The sequence below is a fragment of the Rhineura floridana genome, chromosome 6 (genome assembly GCF_030035675.1).
Source record: "Rhineura floridana isolate rRhiFlo1 chromosome 6, rRhiFlo1.hap2, whole genome shotgun sequence".
Lineage (NCBI taxonomy): Eukaryota > Metazoa > Chordata > Lepidosauria > Squamata > Rhineuridae > Rhineura > Rhineura floridana.
The window spans coordinates 101,334,110-101,357,004 of record NC_084485.1 but is presented as its reverse complement, the minus strand read 5'-3'; the positions used below and the strand labels follow the sequence as shown (position 1 = coordinate 101,357,004).

At 41.8% G+C, this 22,895-nt stretch overlaps 1 protein-coding gene across 4 annotated transcripts in view; it reads right to left on the bottom strand.

The window, feature by feature from the left end:
• The window catches only part of ROR1 (receptor tyrosine kinase like orphan receptor 1), a 333,715-nt gene that overhangs the window by 205,580 nt on the left and 105,240 nt on the right, over positions 1-22,895 (bottom strand). The window lies entirely within an intron of this gene.

Here is a 22,895-nt window from a genome sequence, read left to right as displayed (position 1 = left end):
TCCTGTGTCAGTGTCATGACTTCCCCACTGCTGGGCACTTTGGAGTCTTTAAAACCTTGCAATCAGTTGCCAGGGAGTTTTGGTGGCCCTGGATGAAGTGGGAGGTGGAGCACTACGTCCAGTCCTGCCCCACCTGTGCCAGAGCCAAACATGTCATGGGACGGCCAGCAGGACTCTTAGAGCTACTCCCTACACACCAGGGTCCTTGGCAGATGGTAACTATGGACTTCATCACTAACCTCCCCTCCTCTCAGGGGAAGACAACAGTGTTGTTGGTGGTGGATGCTTTTACTAAAATGACTCATTTCATTCCGTGCTTGGGACTTCCAAACGCACAAGAGATGGCTCAACTCTATGTGCAGCATGTTTACTGTTTGCACAGTCAGTCAGCCAATTTAGTTTCGGATGAGGCCCGCAATTTATGGCTCGGTTTTGGCGTGCTTTGTGGTGACTCCTGCAAAGTGAACTGAGAGAGTTGTCGTCTCATCACCAGCAAACGGACGGTCAGACTGAGAGAGTGAATGCCACGTTGGAACAATATCTCCATTGCTATATCAACTACCAGCAACTGGGTGTCCTTTTTGCCCTTAGCGGAATTCGCTTACAACAATGCAGTGCACGCTACCACGCAACAGACCCTGTTCTTTGCCAGCCTGGGACACCACCCTTGAGCCTTTGCCGCCCCACATGTCAGCCCCGTCATTCCAGCAGCCGAGGACTTTGTGAAAGAGTTCCAGGTGATGCAGCAGTTGTTGAAGGAACAGTTAGAGAGGGCGAAGGTGGACTATAAGAGAGTTACCGATCAGCATCGACAGGAGGAGCCAAAATCCATGTGGGAGACAGGGTGTGGCTGTCCACGCATTATCTGCCTACACAGGTGTGCTGCCATAAACTGGAAGACCAAAAGGTGGGTCCCTTTGAAGTTGAGGCTCAGATCAATCCAGTGGCTTTTCATCTGAGGTTGCCTCCTTCCCTCAAGATACATCCAGTGTTCCATCGCTCCCTGCTTACCCTGAAGCATCCTCCTGATCCCCACAGGATGCCAGAGATGCCTCCACCCCCCATAGCGGTGAATGGACAAGAGAAATATGAAGTGGAGCAGATTTTGGACTTGCAGAAGCGCTGAGGGTGGCTTTGGTACTTGATCCACTGGAAGGGGTACGATCAGACAGAGTGTTCATGGGAATCAGCTGACGATGTTCATGCGCCGGATTTGGTGAGAGAGTTCCATGACACCTACCTGGACAAGCCCAAGCCCAAGCCCAAGCCCAGGGGGTAGAGGGAGATGGTGCATGGTGGGGGGATGATGTTGCACCCCAGGCGCAAGGGGAGTTAGATCAGGGAGAAGAGTCAGATGAGGACGAGGTCCCTGGGGGCGTTGAAGGAGGGAGGGACTCTGCCAGCCTGCAGACTTCCTCAGCCAGCACCCCCATCGAGGCAGATCTCGCCCTGTCTGCGAGCTTCCTGCCTGAGACATCAGGAATCGACCCTGCATGCGCGCCAACCCCACCTACACAGGGATTCCCACCTGACACTTCAAATGCTTCCCCGCCAACCAGCTTTCTGCTCCCTGAGGTCATGCCATCAGCTAGCAAAGCCCCACTGTCAGATGGGCCATCGGAGGTTCCCCCACCCCACCCCACGCAAGAAGGTGAGGGAAGAGGGACTTTCAGAGGGTGGAACTTCGGAGGAGCCATCGTTTGTGGGCTAAGACCTTCCCTACTTAAGCAGGTGCCCACCCAGACTCTAGTGCTGAGTCAACTCTCCCCACATCATGGAAAGTAGTGAGTCAGAGTACACAGGTTTATGAAGTGCACTGCTTTGGATGTAACCATCACACTAATAAAATGAGAATTAAACCAAACCTTGCCTCCGTCTCGTGTCTCACACTCTGGGCAGGACAGCAGGCATCCTTGCTTTTGACTTTCAGGTGCCTCTTGAAGACTTTTTTTATGCCAACAGGCCTATGTAGTTGTTTAAAATGTCTCTTGAGCCAGTTGTTTTAATTATTATTTTGTACCAAACATGGGGGGGTGAGCTGGGAGGAGTTGATCTGACCCAGCTTTCCCCACTTGGATACTTGATACATCAACACAGACCGCAGGGACGGGACGGAGGAGTTGCTGTGGTCTCTGTCACCAGGAAACCACTCCGACTTAGAGCTGGCTGTGAGGGCCTGCACCTGGTACTGGGGTTGCTGCTGGTGTACCATCCACCCTCCTGCCCAGCAGTTTCTCTGACCAAGCTGTGGAAGCCTTCTCCGCTATGGTACTGGAGAAGTCCAAGAACTATTGTTCTGGGTGATTTCAGTGTCCGTGCTAAGGGTGCCTCAGTCCATACCTGAGGATGACCATGGGACTGTCTCAAGTTGTCACTGGTCCAACTCGTAAGGCAGGGCACACCTCAATTTGGTTTTTGCTCCAGATGGAGTTAAAAGTGGTCTGGAAATGGGGGGAGGGTTTTATGTCACTCCATTATAGTGGTCAGACCACTTTCTGGTGGAGTTGAGAGTCATGGCTCCAGACCTCCCCTGCAGCAGTGGTGGACAGATTAAGATGGCCCACCCCTGAAGACTAATGGAATCCACTGGATTCCTTAACACCCTGGGGAAGTTTCCAGTAGGTAGAGCAGGTGTCCCTGTTGAAGCCCTTGTTACACTGTGGTCCTACTGGGAGGAAGGGTGGGATATAAATCAAATAATAAATAAATAAACAATCAGACATGTCAGGCTCTTGGCACAGTTGCCCCTGAGTGCTGTCTCCAGCACTGTAGAGCCTGGTTTGCACCTTGGTACACCAGTGAACTAAGGGCAATGAAACAGACTGGATGACGGTTAGAGTGCAAGTGGCAAAAGACGTACTGTGGGGTTGATCGGGCACGAGTAAAACATAATAACCACGCCTACTGTAAGGTAATGAGGGCAGCTTAGAAGGCCCACTTCGCTGCCTTCATCGCATCCTCAACCAGCTGTCCAGTGGAGCTTTTTTGTATTGTCTGGGGTTTGTTAACATTTACTCCAGGAAATGGTGTCTTAGACCCTTTGGAAGCCCACTGTGAATTGTTTGCAAGGCACTTTGAGGGTAAAGTTGCTCGCCTCCGTAGCAATCTTGATGCCCCCTCCACATCTACTGTAGTCCCCGATGAGGTGTCCAGTGCAATGTCTGCTGCAACTTCTTGGGAATGGTTTCCGTTGATGCGGCCTGTTGATGTGGACAAGGTGCTTGTGATGATGCGGCCAACAATGTGTCCTCTCAACCCTTGCCCTTCTTGACTTATTAAAGCTTGCAGAGGGGGTCTGACCAAGTGGATCCAGGGTGTGGTCAATGCATCATTGCGAGAGGGAATGGTTCCAGCCACCTTGAAAGAGGCGGTGATTCGACCACTCCTGAAAAAGCCCACCCTGGACCCATTGGTTTGTGACAACTACCAACCGGTTGCAAATACCCCCTTCTTAGGGAAGGTGATTGAGAGGGTTGTGGCGCAGCAACTGCAAGTACTCTTGGATGAAACAGATTATCTTGACCCATCCCAGTCTGGGTTCAGGCCTGCTTATGGGAATGAATCGACCTTGGTTGCCCTGATGGATGACCTTTATCAAGAGAAGGACAGGGTTGCTGCTCCACGAGCTAGAGGGAGCCCCAGCTGACAAAGTGTCAAGGCCCCAGCTGACAAAGCGTCAAGGCGAGTTAAGCAGCAGAGCTAGTTCGGCAGCAGGGTGAGGAGGCCAGGGCCCCCCACTCTGCCCGTCTGTTCCCTGACCTCAACCAAGAAATGATGAAATTTTAAAAGGGGTAGGCCTAGAAGTAGGCATTGTGAAAGCAGGGGCACAGGATATAAATTCAGAAGAGCAAAATTACCACAGGCCTAACCACAAGTGCCAAAGACACTTGAAGAGAGACACTGCTTACAAGTGCCTGTACACTAATGCTAGGAGCCTGCGAACCAAGATGGGAGAACTGGAGTGCTTGGTCTTAGAGGAGAGCATTGATATAGTGAGCATAACGGAGACCTGGTGGAATGGAGAAAACCAGTGGGATACGGTTATCCCTGGATATAAACTATATCGGAAGGACAGGGAAGGACGTATTGGTGGCGGAGTCGCTCTATACGTGAAAGAAGGCATTGAATCCAGCAAGCTCGAAACCCCAAAAGAGGCAGACTCCTCCACAGAATCGTTGTGGGTGGTGATACCATGCCCCAGGAGGGACTTAATACTGGGAACGATCTATCGTCCCCCTGATCAAAATGCTCAGGGAGACCTTGAGATGAGATATGAAATTGAGGAAGCATCCAAACTAGGAAATGTGGTAGTAATGGGTGACTTCAACTACCCGGACATAGACTGGCTGCATATGTGTTCCAGGCATGACAAAGAAGCAAAGTTTCTAGATATTCTAAATGACTATTCCCTAGACCAGTTGGTCATGGAACCGACCAGAGGGATGGCAACCCTGGACTTAATCCTCAGTGGGGACCTGGTGCGAGATGTAAGTGTTGTTGAACCGATTGGGAGCAGTGACCACAGTGCTATTAAATTAAACATACATGTAACTGGCCAATTGCCAAGAAAATCCAACACGGTCACATTTGACTTCAAAAGAGGAAACTTCACAAAAATGAGGGGATTGGTAAAAAGAAAGCTGAAAAACAAAGTCCAGAGGGTCACATCACTCGAAAATGCTTGGAAGTTGTTTAAAAACACTATATTAGAAGCTCAACTGGAGTGCATACCGCAGATCAGAAAAGGTACCGCCAGGGCCAAGAAGATGCCAGCATGGTTAACGAGCAAAGTCAAGGAAGCTCTTAGAGGCAAAAAGACTTCCTTCAAAAAATGGAAGTCTTGTCCAAATGAAGAAAATAAAAAAGAACACAAACTCTGGCAAAAGAAATGCAAGAAGACAATAAGGGATGCTAAAAAAGAATTTGAGGAGCACATTGCTAAGAACATAAAAACCAACAACAAAAAATTCTATAAATACATTCAAAGCAGGAGACCATCTAGGGAGACAATTGGACCCTTGGATGATAAGGGAGTCAAAGGTGTACTAAAGAACGATAAGGAGATTGCAGAGAAGCTAAATGAATTCTTTGCATCTGTCTTCACAGTGGAAGATATAGGGCAGATCCCTGAACCTGAACTAACATTTGCAGAAAGGGATTCTGAGGAACTGAGACAAATAGTGGTAACGAGAGAGGAAGTTCTAAGCTTAATGGACAATATAAAAACTGACAAATCACCGGGCCCGGATGGCATCCACCCGAGAGTTATCAAAGAACTCAAATGTGAAATTGCTGATCTGCTAACTAAAATATGTAACTTGTCCCTTGGGTCCTCCTCCGTGCCTGAGGACTGGAAAGTGGCAAATGTAACGCCAATCTTCAAAAAGGGATCCAGAGGGGATCCCGGAAATTACAGGCCAGTTAGCTTAACTTCTGTCCCTGGAAAACTGGTAGAAAGTATTATTAAAGCTAGATTAACTAAGCACATAGAAGAACAAGCCTTGCTGAAGCAGAGCCAGCATGGCTTCTGCAAGGGAAAGTCCTGTCTCAGTAACCTATTAGAATTCTTTGAGAGTGTCAACAAGCATATAGATAGAGGTGATCCAGTGGACATAGTGTACTGAGACTTTCAAAAAGCGTTTGACAAGGTACCTCACCAAAGGCTTCTGAGGAAGCTTAGCAGTCATGGAATAAGAGGAGAGGTCCTCTTGTGGATAAGAAATTGGTTAAGAAGCAGAAAGCAGAGAGTAGGAATAAACGGACAGTTCTCCCAATGGAGGGCTGTAGAAAGTGGAGTCCCTCAAGGATCGGTATTGGGACCTGTACTTTTCAACTTGTTCATTAATGACCTAGAATTAGGAGTGAGCAGTGAAGTGGCCAAGTTTGCTGATGACACTAAATTGTTCAGGGTTGTTAAAACAAAAAGGGATTGCGAAGAGCTCCAAAAAGACCTCTCCAAACTGAGTGAATGGGCGGAAAAATGGCAAATGCAATTCAATATAAACAAGTGTAAAATTATGCATATTGGAGCAAAAAATCTTAATTTCACATATACGCTCATGGGGTCTGAACTGGCGGTGACCGACCAGGAGAGAGACCTCGGGGTTGTAGTGGACAGCACGATGAATATGTCGACCCAGTGTGCGGCAGCTGTGAAAAAGGCAAATTCCATGCTAGCGATAATTAGGAAAGGTATTGAAAATAAAACAGCCGATATCATAATGCCATTGTATAAATCTATGGTGCGGCCGCATTTGGAATACTGTGTACAGTTCTGGTTGCCTCATCTCAAAAAGGATATTATGGAGTTGGAAAAGGTTCAGAAGAGGGCAACCAGAATGATCAAGGGGATGGAGTGACTCCCTTACGAGGAAAGGTTGCAGCATTTGGGGCTTTTTAGTTTAGAGAAAAGGCGGGTCAGAGGAGACATGATAGAAGTGTATAAAATTATGCATGGCATTGAGAAAGTGGATAGAGAAAAGTTCTCCTCCCTCTCTCATAATACTAGAACTCGTGGACATTCAAAGAAGCTGAATGTTGGAAGATTCAGGACAGACAAAAGGAAGTACTTCTTTACTCAGCGCATAGTTAAACTATGGAATTTGCTCCCACAAGATGCAGTAATGGCCACCAGCTTGGACGGCTTTAAAAGAAGATTAGACAAATTCATGGAAGACAGGGCTATCAATGGCTACTAGCCTTGATGGCTGTGCTCTGCCACCCTAGTCAGAGGCAGCATGCTTCTGAAAACCAGTTGCCGGAAGCCTCAGGAGGGGAGAGTGTTCTTGCACTCGGGTCCTGCTTGCGGGCTTCCCCCAGGCACCTGGTTGGCCACTGTGAGAACAGGATGCTGGACTAGATGGGCCATTGGCCTGATCCAGCAGGCTCTTCTTATGTTCTTATGTTCTTATGAGTGCAACCCTGTTCTTACTTGATCTCTCAGCAGTTTTTGATACTATTGACCATGGTATCCTTCTGGGCCGACTTGGTGAGATGGGTATTGGAGGCACTGTTTTACAGAGGTTCCGATCCTATCTCCAGGGTCGTTCTCAGAGAATAGCATTGGGTGACTGCCTTTCAGCCCCCTGGCAGTTGTGCTGTGGGGTGCCTCAGGGTACCATCTTGTCCCCCATGCTGTTTTACATCCATATTAAGCCCCTGGGAGCAATCATCAGGAGCTTTGGGGCAAGGTGTCTGCAGTATGCTGATGATACCCAACTCTTATTTCTCCATAACATCTGAATCGGGAGAGGCCATGCAAGCCCTGGACCGCTGCCTGGACTTGGTGGTGGGCTGGATGAGGGCCAATAAACTGAGTCTGAATCCTAGCAAGACGGAGGTGCTGTGGGTTGGTGGTTCCCGAGTTCGGATAATTGGTCAGTTGCCTGCTTTGGACAAGGTCGTACTCCCTCTGGAAGAGCAGGTCCGTAGCCTGGGGGTGCTCCTGGACCCATCTTTGTCGCTAGAGGCCCAGGTGACCTCAGTGGCTAGGAGTGCCTTTTACCAGCTTTAGCTGGTGAGACAGCTGCAGCCATTTCTGGACCGGGATAGCCTGACCACTGTTCACCACGCACTGGTAACCTCTAGGCTGGATTACTGTAATGCGCTCTATGTGGGGCTGCCCTTGAGGTTGGTCTGGAAGCTGCAGCTGGTACAAAATGTGGCAGCAAGACTGCTCACTCGAGCAGGGTATTGCCAACATGTCACCCCGCTGGTGAAAGAATTGCACTGGCTGCCCATTTGCTACCGGGCCAAGTTCAAGGTTCTAGTTTTGGCGTACAAAATCCTATACAGCTCGGGACCAGGATACCTGAAAGACCGTCTTACCCCTTATATACCCAGTCGATCACTGCGCTCTGCAAGTGAGGGCCTCCTGCAGATACCATCTTATCAGGAGGTTCGTTCTGCACAATGTAGGAAACAGACCTTTAGTGTGGCGGCACCTACCCTGTGGTATTCCCTCCCTTTGAATATTAGGCAGGTGCCATCTCTGCTATCTTTTCGGCACCTTTTGAAGACTTTCCTCTTTCAACAAGCCTTTTAAGTTGAGACTTATCCCAGTCTGCATCTGTGTCAGAATTGTTTAATATGTTTTTTAATAATGTTTTTAACCCTTTTTTAAGGTTTTTAAAAATGTTTTTAATGCTGTTTTGTTTTAATGTATTTTAAGATCTGTTTTTATGCTGTTTTAAAGTGTTTTATTGCTTTGTTTGCCGCCTTGGGCTCCTGCTGGGAGGAAAGGCGGGATACAAATTAAATAAATGAATGAATGAATGAGTGAATGAATGAATGAATATATCCACAGGGTAGGAGTGCGACTGTATTATTCTTTCTTGATCTCTCAGTGGCTTTGATACTATTGACCATGGTATCCTTCTGAGCCAACTTGGTGAGATGGGTATTGGAGGCACTATTTTATAGTGGTTCTGAGCCTACCTCCAGGGTCGTTTTTAGAGAATAGCATTGGGTGATTGTCTTTCAGCCCCCTGGCAGTTGTGCTGTGGGGGCGCCACAGGGTATCATCTTGTCCCCAGTGCTGTTTAACACCTATTTGAAGCCCTTGGGAGCAGTCATCAGGAGATTTGGGAAAAGATGTCAGCAGTACTCAGATGATATGCAGCTCTATCTCTCTGAATTGGGAGAGGCCGTGCAAGCCCTGGACTGGTGCCTGCACTCAGTGGTGGGCTGGATGACGACCAGTAAACTGAATCTGGATCCCAGCAAGATGGAGGCACTGTGGATTGGTGGTTCTCAAGTGGGGATAATTGGTCAATTGCCTGCTTTGGATGGAGTCTTACTTAAGAACAGGTTTGTAGTCTGGGGGTACAGCTGGATCCATCTTTGTTGCTAGAGGCCCAGATGACCTCAGTGGCCAAGAGTGCCTTTTACCAGCTTTGGCTGGTAAGACAGATACAGCTTTTTCTGGACTGGGATAGCCTGACCACTGTTGTTCATGCACGGTAACCTCCAGGATGGACTACTGTAATGTACTCTATGTGCGGCTGCCCTTGAGGTTGTTCTGGAAGCTGCAGCTGGTGAAAAATGTGGCAGTATGACAGCTCCCTGGGGCAGGGTATTGTCAACATGTTACCCCACTTCTGAAATAATTGCCCTGGCTGCCCATTAGTTACCAGTTGAAGTTCAAGGTTCTCATTTTGGTGTACGAAGCCCTACATAGCTTGGGACCAGTATACCTGAAAGACTGTGTTACCCTTTATACACCCAGTCGATCACTGCACTCTGCAGGTGAGGGCCTCCAGCAGATACCATCTTATCAGGAGATCCATTTTGCACAACATAGGAAGCGGACCTTTAGCATTGTGACACCTACCCTTTGGAATTCCCTCCCCTTAAATATTAGACAGGCACTATCTCCGTTATCTTTTCAGCACCTATTGAAAACCTTCCTCTTTCAACAAACCTTTTAAGTAGAGACCTGATTCCAGTCTGCATCTGTGTTGGAATAGCTTCTTAAGATGCTTTTAAAGTTGTTTTTAAAGAAAGATGTTTTGTTTTAATATGTTTTAAAGTGTTTTGTTTTTAGGATGTTTTAAAGTGTTTTTGTTTGCCGCTGTGGGCTCCTTCAGGGAGGAAGGGTGGGATATAAATTTAATAAATAAAAATAAAATATAAATGAATAAATCTCCATCCCCTAGCCCCATTACCCTCCACATAATGGAGGGTGGAAGTCTACAGGGAGGAGCCTGTTCAACGTGGGTAGATTCCAGACACCTCTATTATGCAGGGAGCACAGCATGAATGTAATAGGCTGCTTGAAGAGATAATCTAGGACCTCTACATCTGTAACCTCTCAACCACTCTATTCTACATAATGGCATTCTTACCAGGGTCTTTACTGATAATAAAACAAGCAAGCAAGAACTCATGGGAGTTCTTGATCCATTGAGTTTCTTTTGGTTAAAACAGATTTAGCAGTTTTCTGACTGTTTTTCCTCAATGTGTTTTAATTTTATCTATAAATTAATTATTCATCTTGCTGTCATTTATCACCAACATCAATAAAAGTTTAAGAGTATTTTGCCATTAAATACTGTTTAAAAAGTCTCAATTTACTGGAATACTGCTCGCTATGAAGGCAGTTTTTTAAATATATGTTGCTTATTCAAACAGCAGTCAAGTGTTTTGCTGATGCTATCATTCTAGTTAATGAAAAAATTCCACACAAAAAACTTTAGTCACTGAATGTGCAAACTGAAGCCTTCCCTTGGTGTCAGATACAATTTGTATTACATCAGTCATCCCAGGTTATTTTGGTCAAATGGTGCCAGGCCCCCAGTGATACGATTAGTTATGACAGCTTGGCCCAAGCAGATCATGTTGCTTGTTACAAAATGACATGGTACTTCTGAGGTGGTTCCTTTGAGTTTGAAGCGAAGGAACAAATGTACACACATTCAGACAATAACTGGACCAGAAATTTAGGATTGAAATATGTGTGATATTTCAGCCCTTGTTACCAGACAGCTGCAAAATGTTTTAAAAACATTAGAATCGGTTTCCTAGAAATGGAACACCTAAGGATGTAGCACTTTATGAAGTTAAAAGACAATCCTAGGCAGAGCACTAATAAGTCTTGCCATAAAGTCAGGAGAGGAGGGGAAGCAGGGAAGAGTGGTGAGAGTTTGTGAAACATGGAAAAGAGTTGAGGAGGCAACCCCATTTTTGTGAAGAGTAGCTGGAAAAATGTTTATGGGGAGGAAAATCAAGGTTGTTAATGTGCTGGGGAACATAACATAAGTGTTCTTTCGTTGTGGTTTCCTAGCAGAAGAATTAGGATCAGTGTTTAATATCTTTAAAGGGGGGGAGAGGCGCTGAGCCTTCAATCTCTGTTGGAAATATGCCATGCATCATTTCTCAGTAGGTCCTGTTTCTAAATTCTAACTATGTGAAGAGGAGAGATGCAGTAGTTGCTCAGTGGTGAGTGGAAAGTACTCTGCATAATTTCAGAATGCTGAAGAAGCTGTGTTTTAAAATTGTTGTAACCCACCCTGGGACTTCTTGGTGACAGGTGGATTATTATTGTTGTTGTTATTGTTATTGTTCTTATTTAACAACAACAACTGATCAATGACTCTTGTCATTGTTTTTCTTTCCTTCTTTCTTTTTGTAGAAAGAAATATGTGAGGTTCTATAGCCAGGTTGTATATGAATTAGAGGTACTGATTCCTACCTCTTCTCAGAGCGATATTTGGATAGTATTTGGTCCTTTGGGTGAGAGACAAGGAAAATGCCATCGCCTAGTATGCTGGAATTGCATGAAGTGGTTTCTGTAGCTATAGCCACAGGGGGAGGGCCTGTTACTGAGCATAGATATGATCTGAGGATGTGCTAGAATAGTAGGTTTGAGTATATTGGTTTAGAGTATTGATTTGTTTGATTGATGTGAGTGTGTTAATCATGTAAGGGTGTGCTTGAGTGAACCGAATGTTATGTATTTCCAGGTGTAGTTAGATTATTGCTATTGAGGGGGCTGAGGATTGATTGATTAATTGGATTGGTTGGTTTAATGGTATGATTGATTGATGTATAGTAGCTGGGAAATCACCAGGAACAGATGGCATACCAATAGAGTTGCTACAAGCTACTGAGACTGAATATGTCCAAATTTTGACAAAAATTGTCAACAAATATGGAAAACTAAACAATGGTCCACAGACTGGAAGCGTTCAATATACATCCCAATTCCAAAGAAAGGGGATCCCAGGGAATGCAGTAATTATCGCACTATTGCCTTAATATCCCATGCAAGTATAGTAATGCTCAAGATTCTACAACAAAGGCTCTTACCATATATGGAGTGAGAAATGCCAGCTGTCCAAGCTGGATTTAGAAAGGGAAGAGGCACCAGAGATCATATTTATTTATTTATTTATTTATTTTTAATTATATTTCTATACCGCCCAATAGCCGTAGCTCTCTGGGCGGTGCACAACATAAAAACATCCAATATACAAGTAAAAACATATATCAACAACTTAAAAACAATATACCAAAAGTAGTAAAACATAATTAAACATATAAACAACTACAACACAAGCCTAAAAAATATTAAAAACGTATTAAATCAGTTAAAAGTATTAAGATGTTAAGATGTTAAGTAATTAAGATTACTAAAATATTAAGAGCGTAAGTGCAAATGTAGGTGTTACAATAGATGTTAAAAATGTTAAAATGTTGTTAAAAGATCGCAAACATATGCTGGATAATGGAACAGACCAAGGAATTTCAGAAGAAAATCACCCCGTGCTTTATAGATTACAGCAAAGTCTTTGACTGTGTAGATCATGAAAAACTATAGAATGCTTTAAAAGAAATGGGGGTGCCACAGCATCTGATTGTCCTGATGCACAACCTATACTCTGCACAAGAGGCTACTGTAAGGACAGCATATGGAGAAACTGATTGGTTCCCAATTGGAAAGGGTGTGAGACTGGGGTGTATTTTATCACCCTATTTGTTTAATCCAGTGTTACCCAACCTTTTTCAACCCAATGCCCCTTTGCAAAATCTTTTCGTGTCCAACGCCCCCCTCAGATTAAGTATATGCCAATGCTTCCTATTCTTTCCTTAAAATATGAGTAATGCATAAAAGGTATTTTCAATTATCATGCCTTTTTATTGCACTTAGATTACACATTGAATTCTTAGTATGATTTATTAATATACATACATAGTTATAGAAAAGTAAATAAAATAATAATAATAATAATAATAATAATAATTTAATTTATGTGTCGCCTATCTGGCCAATGGCCACTCTAGGCGACGTACATCTCGGTTACAATGAAATACATCATAATAATACAATACAAACAATAAAAACTATAAACAGTGACAGTTCAGAGTAATAGGCAATTTGTCATAGAGATTAACCCTCCCCGGAAGTCCCAAAGGCCTGTCTGAAAAGCCAGGTCTTCAAGGGCTGGCGGAATACATTCAGGGAAGGGGCATACCGAAGATCATACAGGAGGGAGTTCCAGAGAGTGGGGGCCGCCACTGAGAATGCCCTCTCTCTAGTCCCCACCAACCTAGCTGTTTTAGTTGGCGGGACTGAGAGAAGGCCCTGTGTGGCTGATCTTGTCGGGCGGCATAATTGGTGGCGTTGGAGGCGCTCCATCAGATAAACTGGGCCGAGACCGTGTAGGGATTTAAAGGTTAATACCAACACCTTGAATTGGGCCCGGAAAACAACTGGAAGCCAATGCAGGTCGAACAGCACTGGGGTGATATGCTCCCGGCGGCGACAGTTTGTAAGTAGTCGAGCTGCCGCATTTTGTATAAATTGTAATTTCCGGACCGTTTTCAAGGGTAGCCCCACGTAGAGCGCATTACAGTAATCCAAACGAGAGGTGACCAGGGCATGTACCACCAATGAGATTTATTATAAAATACTAGTGTGATCCTTGAGCTTGATGAGTTTTGGCTAACATCACAATATCTGGCATATACTTGCAGTGGCGGACTGGCCAGGGTGTCAGCTTGCCCGATGGCAAGTGGGCCCTGTGAGCCCCTGATGAAGTGGCCCCCCTTAAACATTAGACAATATGCTAAAAATGTTAATGACCTTTTAGTAGCTTGAAAATATAATAGAAGTTCCAATATTATTACTGTATGCAACTAAAATTTACGTTGTATTACTATTTTAATAAAAAAAATTAATAAAATCATTTTTCGAGGATACTTTATATTTAAGAATATAATAAATAACTCTGAAAAAATTATTCTGATTCGGGTTATGTGAGGCCGACGCATACGTTATATAGGCTCGGATCTTTACTATTGCGACTGCGCAATGAAGCTTAGCTGGGAATCCCAGCCTGGGATCGTGACGTGCAGCTGGAGTCAACTTTGTATCGAGCTATTGCATACATTGCAAAGACAGCAAATTTTTTCATTGCATCAGCCTCAGTTTGAGTGTGCTTCGTCAGCTCTTCACCTCGTGCTTGCTGTGTTTTATGTGTTTTATAAAAGGTATGTATTTAATTAATATTTTTTATAAACTGTGGCCCTATGTCCTTTAATTTAAATATAATGTATTTTCTTTCATTGTATAAAATTAGTATAAAAATACTAGGTAGTAAATATATATATTTAAGCTGCAGTCTCAAATAATAATATATACACATAATGCAAGTTCAATAAATAATAATACCTTTTATTTACTCTACAGTTAAAATTACTGTGATTGTTAAAATTGTTGTTAATAATACATGCATCTATAAAACATATTTCCATTGATGTGTTCTTGCGGCGAGTTCCATTATGTATTTCTAGTTGAAATACATAATGGACCTCGCTACCGTACTGTAGAAATTTTCTACAATACACTACAACAATTTACAAACAAAATGCAGAATACAGCAACACAATAATAATAACAACTTATTATTATCAAATGCAAACGTACAAATAGCCAACTTATGGCAAATGTTGGATTCAACATTTAATTGTAGATTTTTCCCAACGTGGAGTATTTTTAATTAAGTTTTAATTTCAGGAATATTACCCCTACCAGCATGGAAAAGAAAAAGCATAATAAATCTGGATCACTGAAACGCAAAGAGCGACAAGAAGCAGAAAGGCAGGAATCAGCCAAGCGATGCAGGTCTATTACAGATTTTATAATACCACAACCACCATCTACATCAATGTACAGTTCCGCAACAAATAATCAAGAAGCAAGAAACAATACTCATGGTGATGATGCAATGACTTGTGAGTTAGAAGAACAGGAAAGAGCTATTTTGAATGTAGAGACAAATACAATAGCATCCTTTACTCACCAACCCAGGCCCAGTACTTCTTCTGGCTTCATTGTTCCGGTATCTGTACTACCTGTAGTTGCAACATCTGAACACATAGCTTCAACTAGTTACAGGGAATCAGATATACCTTCAGGCATAAATGACTTGGTTTCTGAAGCACATCCTATAAATGAACCTACACAAGAAAATGAAAGATCAACTGCTGGAATCTTCCAATATCCATCACGAGCAAATCTGAAAGTTTTTTGCTGAACATCCATTTCAGCTACTTGATGATCTGCCATTTGATACTCATTTGTATGAGAGGAAAATTATGAATGACTCAGTCCCAAGAAAATGGCTAACATATAACAAAGAAAATAGGTGCTTATATTGTTCATACTGCTTGGCCTTTGAGTCTCCCATAACTTGTAATCCATCACCCTTTGTACGTGGCTTTAGTGACTACAGGCGTATTAGCCAGAGCTTGGCTTTACATGAATCGACAACACATGTCAGAAATGTTCAGCAATTTATCAGTGTGGTTAATGATGGCACCTTATATAATTTTTTTGCATCTTCACTAATTAAAAAGAAAGAAGAAGTGTTGAAGCAGAGGAGTATTGTCATGAGGATTATAGACATCATAAAGATGTTAGGCAAGCAAGCACTTCCTTTTCCAGGTCACAGAAATGAATCGGCCTACACTCTGGATAATGAGGTTCTGAATCATGGCAATTTTTTAGCTACAGTGCAGTTGATGGCAAAATATGACCCCATTATGGCAGCTCACGGTTCTGCAGTACAAAACAAGTCTACACAAAGAATCAAACGATTAGAACAACAAGGAAAGGCTCAAAGTAAAGGCCGTGGTGGACTTGTTACATACCTGAGTAAAACAACTATTAACATGTTAATCCAAATTATGAAGAATATGATACAAGAAAGAATTAGTCATGAAGTTTCTCAAGCAAAATATTATTCTATTCAAGTTGATTCAACACAAGACAATTCATCCATCAATCAGTTTAGCATTATTATTCGGTATGTGCTTAAAGGTGTTATCTGTGAGCGACTACTTTCAGTTGTGCCAAGTAATGATAGTACAGGACAGGGACTTTTTGATCTATTGAATGAAACATTACAGCATCTTAAAATTGATCCCAAAAAATGTTTATCTGATAGTACAGATGGAGCTGCAAGCTACCATGGCCAGTATAATGGTTTACAAAGTAAAATTACTGATGTGGCTGATCAACATGTTCATATATGGTGCTATGCCCATGTCTTGAATTTGGTGATAACTGAAACAACAAAATATTGTGTGCCTGCAGTTTCTTTTTTCAATTTGCTCCAGAATTTAGCAACTTTTGTGAAAACATCATACAAGAGAATGGCTGTATGGGTAGAAGTTGTTGGAAAACATCTAGGACAAGAAAAAATGAAACGATTAAAGCTAATTGGTGAGACAAGATGGTCAGGAAAATCCAATGCAGCAACAACTATATTTGGACATTTTGATGATGCCGCTGTCAGTACTTTTGTAAATCTATTGACATGCTTATCAATGATACAAGATTCAGACAAGTTTGATGCAAAAACAAAACAAGAAGCAAATGTTTTACTTCAAAGTCTTCTAAAGTTTGAAACAATATTGACAGCATTTACTTACTTGTATATATTTGAAACTACAGCCCCGTTATCAAGTTATTTACAGACAAGTGGTTTAGATATGCTTACTGCATGGAGTTTAGTAGATTCAGCTACAACAAAGTTGAAGGAACAGACAAGAACATTTGATAACGTTGACAGCAAGGCACTGGAATTTGTAAATAAATGTAATGACAAGATTTCACAGTTGAATATGGATGAAAATCAAACATTGGAAATTGACTCTTTGGAAACAGCATTGCCAGTTAAGAGGCAGAGGAAGAAGAAAAGAATGGCAGATGAGCTTATAGATGATGAAGGAAATTCCTCAGATTCTCTAGCTGATTTTTGAGTAAATGTGTTTAACCTAATAATGGACCACATTGTCCAGTCACTAGATACAAACAGTTGTATAAAGATTTATCCTGCTTGGACCCAGCAAAGTTTAAAACTATTGCAGAGAAGGGCCTTGAAGACGAAGCATTGGAAGGTATTATTAAGCTGTCTCCACAAATCAGCAAAGATCAAGTAATATTGGAATTGTTTTCTTTTGCTTCGAACTTTGCTTAATGATGGTGAGAATATGGATTCCAGTTGCAACAAGTGTAAAATTTGTAGCACTTGCCCATCGTGTGTACTAAAAATTCTGGCATCCAACAGACTTCATGACAAGGCATATGATAACCTTTATGAACTTTATAAAGTCATCTGCACACTATCAGTTACTCAAGTCCAATGTGAGAGGACATTTTCAAAGCTAAAGATCATAAAGACAAGGCTAAGAAATTCACTGTCTGAGGAGAACTTGGAATCATACATGTTGCTATCCAGTGAAAAGGAATTGTTAGATGAATTGGATGCAGAAGCAATTATTGACAGGTTCGCACAATCATCTAGTGAATTCAAACGATTGCTCTTAATATAGTGGACTGCATGAAATATGCTTTTGAACTACCTGTTAATGTGTAAAATGTTCAGTACAAGCAAACTATTTAAAAATATCCACCATTTATTTAAAATAAAAAAAATAATTTAAAAATTCAATTATAACAATCTGTATTTACATTTAGTATCTACTGTATACTGCCAGTAATATGTACAATATATGTACACTGTAATTACTAAAAATATACATTTATTTCGCAAAAAATTTAATTGTGCCTTTTTCCCACTTACATATTTTTTGAAAATTTTATTTATTTCTTATAAAAATTAAATGATAGCCTTATAGTTGTCGGTGGGCCCCCTTTGTCTCCTGGCAACCAATATTTTTAGACCCAGTCCGCAACTGTATACTTGGATAGTAATAGTCTTAAGTCACCACGACTAACAATATCCAAACGGTTTCGATTCTTCACTAGTATGTGATTCACTGCACTAAGCAAACATAAGCAAAAACTAATTAAGTCCACACAGTATGAACCAATAGAATACAATGTGTTACTTAACAACAAGCTCATTCAGTTTACTGGCATTGTTTTGTTAAACAAGTTCATTTAAACATCACAGAAACAACGGGTAGCGAGTGTGTCCCATTCCTGAAGAAAACCAGAGAATAACTGACTGTCTGCGTCACCCATTTGCACACGGCACTCATCCGCTGGAAGAATGCGCCGTCCACCAATATACCCAGCTTATCAAACACTCTCGTGATTGGTTCCAACATCCCTCAAGACAGCATCGGAACATTATCTAGTGCCAGGCCGTGGCTAATATCCCCATTCCTTGATATGACACTGGTCGCTATTCAGAATTTCTTTACTAAAGAGCACACACTATTTATAGTGTTATTTCCATGAATTGAGACTATTAAATACATTCTAACTGGGAACAAAACAGTTTAAAAATTAATGATTTGTGTATTAAATAAAATTAAACTTAAATGCTTCAACTGTCGCATCAGACCGCCAAATGTCAATGCCCCCTAATGAACCCAAACGCCCCCCTAAAGTTTGTAGTCATGCCAACGCCCCCCTGAAAGGCTGTAACGCCCTCCAGGGGGGCGCTACTGCCCATGTTGGGAATCGCTGGTTTAATCTATACGCAGAACATATCATACGGAAAGCAGGATTGGACCAAGATGAAGGAGGTATGAAAACTGGAGGGAGAAATATCAATAATTTAAGATATGCAGACGATTTCACACTACTAGCAGAAACCAGTAATGATTTGAAATGAATGCTGATGAAAGTTAAAGAAGAAAGCACAAAAGCAGGACTACTACAGCTGAACATCAAAAAGACTAAAGTAATGACAACAGAAGACTTATGTACCTTTAAAGCTGACAATGAGGATGCTGAATTTGTGAAGGATTATCAATACCTCAGCACAGTCATTAACCAAAATGGAGACCACAGTCAAGAAATCAGAAGAAGGCTAGGACTGGGGAGGGCAGCTATGAGAGAACTAGAAAAGGTCCTCAAATGCAAAGATGTATCACTGAACACTAAAGTCAGGATTATTCAGATCATGATATTCCCAATCTCTAAGTATGGATGTGAAAGTTGGACAGTGAAAAAAGCGGATAAGAGAAAAATCAACTCATTTGTAATGTGGTGTTGGAGGAGAGCTTTGGGCATACCATGGACCGTGAAAAAGACCAATAATTGGGTGTTAGAACAAATTAAATCATAACTGTCACTAGAAGTTAAAATGATGAAACTGAGATTATCATACTTTGGACACATAATGAGAAGACATGATTCACTAGAAAAGACAATAACGCTGGGAAAAACAGAAGGGAGTAGGAGAAGACCAAACAAGAGATGGATTGATTCCATAAAGGAAGCCACAGACCTGAATTTACAAGATCTGAACAGGGTGGTTCATGACAGATGCTCTTGGGGGTCACTGATTCATAGGGTTGCCATAAGTCGTAATCTACTTGAAGGCACATAACAACAATAACAAGCTGGGAAGTGAATTTATTTTCCTTTGCCTAATTTTATTGATTGGTTTATTGATACCCTGCCGTTCCTCCCAGTAGGAGCCCTTATTATCAATCATGTTATTTGAAAAGGTTGAATTTATACTTTTCACTTTATTTTTATTTGTAATTTTACCTCCTGATGTCTAGAGGAGTGGTTCCCAAACTTCTTTCCCCAATGGACCACGTGAAAATTGCTGAGGGTCTGGGTGGATTACTGATTAATTACGGGTTAATGATTTCCTTTGCCTGTTGCAGCAATTGTCATGTGCTGTGCTGTATGATTTTTAACTGTATTTTTATTGCTTTTGATATTTCTTATATTGTATTTTATTGTATCACAATTTGAATTCCATAGAATTCTATAGAATTCAAATTGTAAGCTTCTTCACAGACCAGTCACAGACCACCTGAATGAAGCTCATGGGCCACTCGTGATCCATGGACCACTGTTTAGGAGCCCATGGGTAGAGAATATTTTGTTTACTTGTTTACTATGATTATTAATTTTCCTTGTACTTTTGTAGCTGATTTTTATGTGTAATGTTTATTTTGATACTAGTTGTTAATACGTTTTCTAGAATGTAGAAATTCCCTGGTATTTTGGTACTTGCTATGTACTATATCCCTCCATGCATCGATATTTAAAGCTGAGCTCCTCTGATGCTTGCACACATGAGTCAGCAACACAAGGTATCATATGCATAAAGCCATCTAGCTAATAGGAAGGTCAAATTCTTTTGCATGTAACACCAGAAATTCATGCTAATCTATGATTAACACTAATTGTGCTTTTTGGCAAACAACTCACACTATCTTCCATATCATGATCAAGTAACATTGTACTTGGAACTCTGACAAATTTCAGGCTGAAAGAGAACGGGAAGGAAAGACATTTTACCCTTGCATGAGATGAAATGAGGGCCAGTTTCAAGTATCACTGTGAAGGGTCAGAGAGAGTTCATGAATCTTTCACTGCAAGACCACTAGAAAAGGCCCCATCTATACAGCCAAAAACTAGGAGAGGTGAGTACCGGGGGCAATTATTCTTCCACATTGTATAAACATACAGTCTAGCTGTTATGCAGAGCCTAGCAGCTATTTTTAAAGCAGAAGTTAATAGCACCAGTAGACTAATGCAAGTGGTATTTAAACCCCATAATATTTTTTTACTATGTGGTAAATGAACACATTTTTATTAAGGAAACATTCTCCTACCCATCACAGGAGTGGGAATTTGGACTTTTTCACTTTAAATACCAGATACCCATGCCTTATTAAAAACTGATTTGAAATTCTGCATTTCAAAACTAAAGCCAAAATGCAGATGAGAGACAGAGAGAGAGAGAGAATACTAATCATCTGTAACCTAACAAAGCACACATAAAACCCCTACATTTAGTTCTGAATTTACAACCAATATTACAGTTTAATTTCATTATTTTAATTTTCTTCTTGTAGTATGGGTTAAAAATCTCACAAACACAACAGAAGGAACAACAGAAAGATAAAGCCCCCTTCTCCCCCTCATAAATCTCTCAGTTATGGTAACCGCCTACATGTTTTATAACATGCTATACTCTTTGTTAGCATTTAGCAAAATTGAGGATTATCCACACAACCCAGAATCTGTCACACAAATTTAATGGATAGTTTCAAAAGAGATGTCTTAGGCACGCATGCCCACTTTGTGCTTTTTAAAAAAATAAATATGAACGCCAGATCCACATGTTGCAATGCAAATTGCTTTCGAACCTCTCAAACTGCTTTTGAACCTTTTCAAAACATGTTCATCATTAGAAATTGCTGTTCAAGTCCAAATTACCCTAGGATGGGCAGAACAACTAGCACATTTCTTTGGATCTAAGCCATAGGTGGAGAACTCACAGCCTTTGGCTTAATTTCATGCAGGTGCAGGGAGCAGTGAGGAAGGGCAGGAGGGGGGAAATGGGTGGGAGGGGGAGGAACTGACAGAGCAATAGAAGGAGGGAACCGGATGGAAGCCAAAACTGAATGAGAAATGAGAGTGAAGGGGAAAACTCTCTTCATCGTGCACAAGTGATCTGTCCCTCTCCTGATAGCCCAATGGGCAGGAAGGAGGGAGGAGGGGAAAGAGGGGCTGATAAATAGAAGGGGATAGCTGCAATTTTGCCTCTCATCCTGACCAACAATGACTTTGGCCATGCCCACTGCAGATACGCAGCCCCCAATAGATTATCCCCACAAGAATGAGGCCTACTCTTATTATAAGCCAATGTGCGTGGGTTAAGCACGCGGTAATGGTTTAATTTTTTATGTATCCAGAGTTTGAAACAATGAAACAAACAACTTTTTCCACACAGCTTCTCCACAAATCACTTTGCCATAAGACCAGCTATAAAATACACTAAAATCATAATACAACATAGGGCAAATTTTCTGTCAGAGCCTAAGCTCTGTGCTGGAAGAAAAAATACAGGCACAAGATAGTTTGAGTTTTGTATGTGGATTTCAACATCGCTTTACAGCAGCAAAATATACTCCTGTTTTAAGCGAGGGGGCAATATTTTGGTGTCTAGACTTATTACGGCCACAATTTGTTGGTTTATTAATAGAGAGCTGCACAGGATGCAAAAAAGACACGTGTCTGTGGATTTTATGCTGCCTACCACCAGTGGGTAAAAGAATGAACAAATACCAAGTAGTTAGAAATAGAAGTCTGGTACGAAAGATGTATAGAAGGCAAATCTAATCCTCATCTGGGACTGCAAAGAAGGAATAAAGGGGGTAGCAGTGAGGGAATGGCAACAATGCTGCAAAAAAGCATTGGTTAAGCACAGACCTCCTCCTTTGCTCCACGTCATTCCCTCCTGAAGCTGATTTTGCCTAACAGAAGTGACATTAACGCTTTGCTACACACAGTTGCATGTGTGTAGTCCTGCTCACAGGGAACAATCACCAAGCTCACGAAGGGAGCCAATGGTGTTTTGCAGAGAAACTAAACTCTCATGCAAGCATTGTAGACCTGAAAAATATCCTAAAAGCCAGTCTAATCATACACTATCCTTCATATCACAAATGCAAAAGTCCTAGCTTGCACTAATTCACAATCATTCATGAAAATCCTAGTTCCAGCTGCTGAGAATAAATGGAGGGAAGAGTTTTCCAACAACATGGACTGAGGCTTTAGGGCACAATTCATTAAAATGAGTTCTAAGGAACTTATGAGATAGCGAGATTCAAGCCCTTCATAAAAAAAATAAGCTGTTTTGGATGTTTCCTTCACCCTTTGTCCTCCTCAGATCAGGGCTCTTGAGAGTATCAGAGTGTCAATGGCCTACAAGTTTACAGGTGATTTGTCACAAGAGGAAGGCCTGTTTCCAATAAAACAGGGAACTTGTTTCTTATTCTGTTGGGAAAAAAGCTAGTGTTTATTTGGGGTCTCTTTCTAGTTGGCCTGTGCAGGAAATTGAGAAAAGCCAGACTTTTAAGATTTTTTTTAAGGATATTATACTCTCTTTTAAACTTCTGAGGACTTCTCCTTTTTGATTCTTCTCTTGTACATATACTTGAAG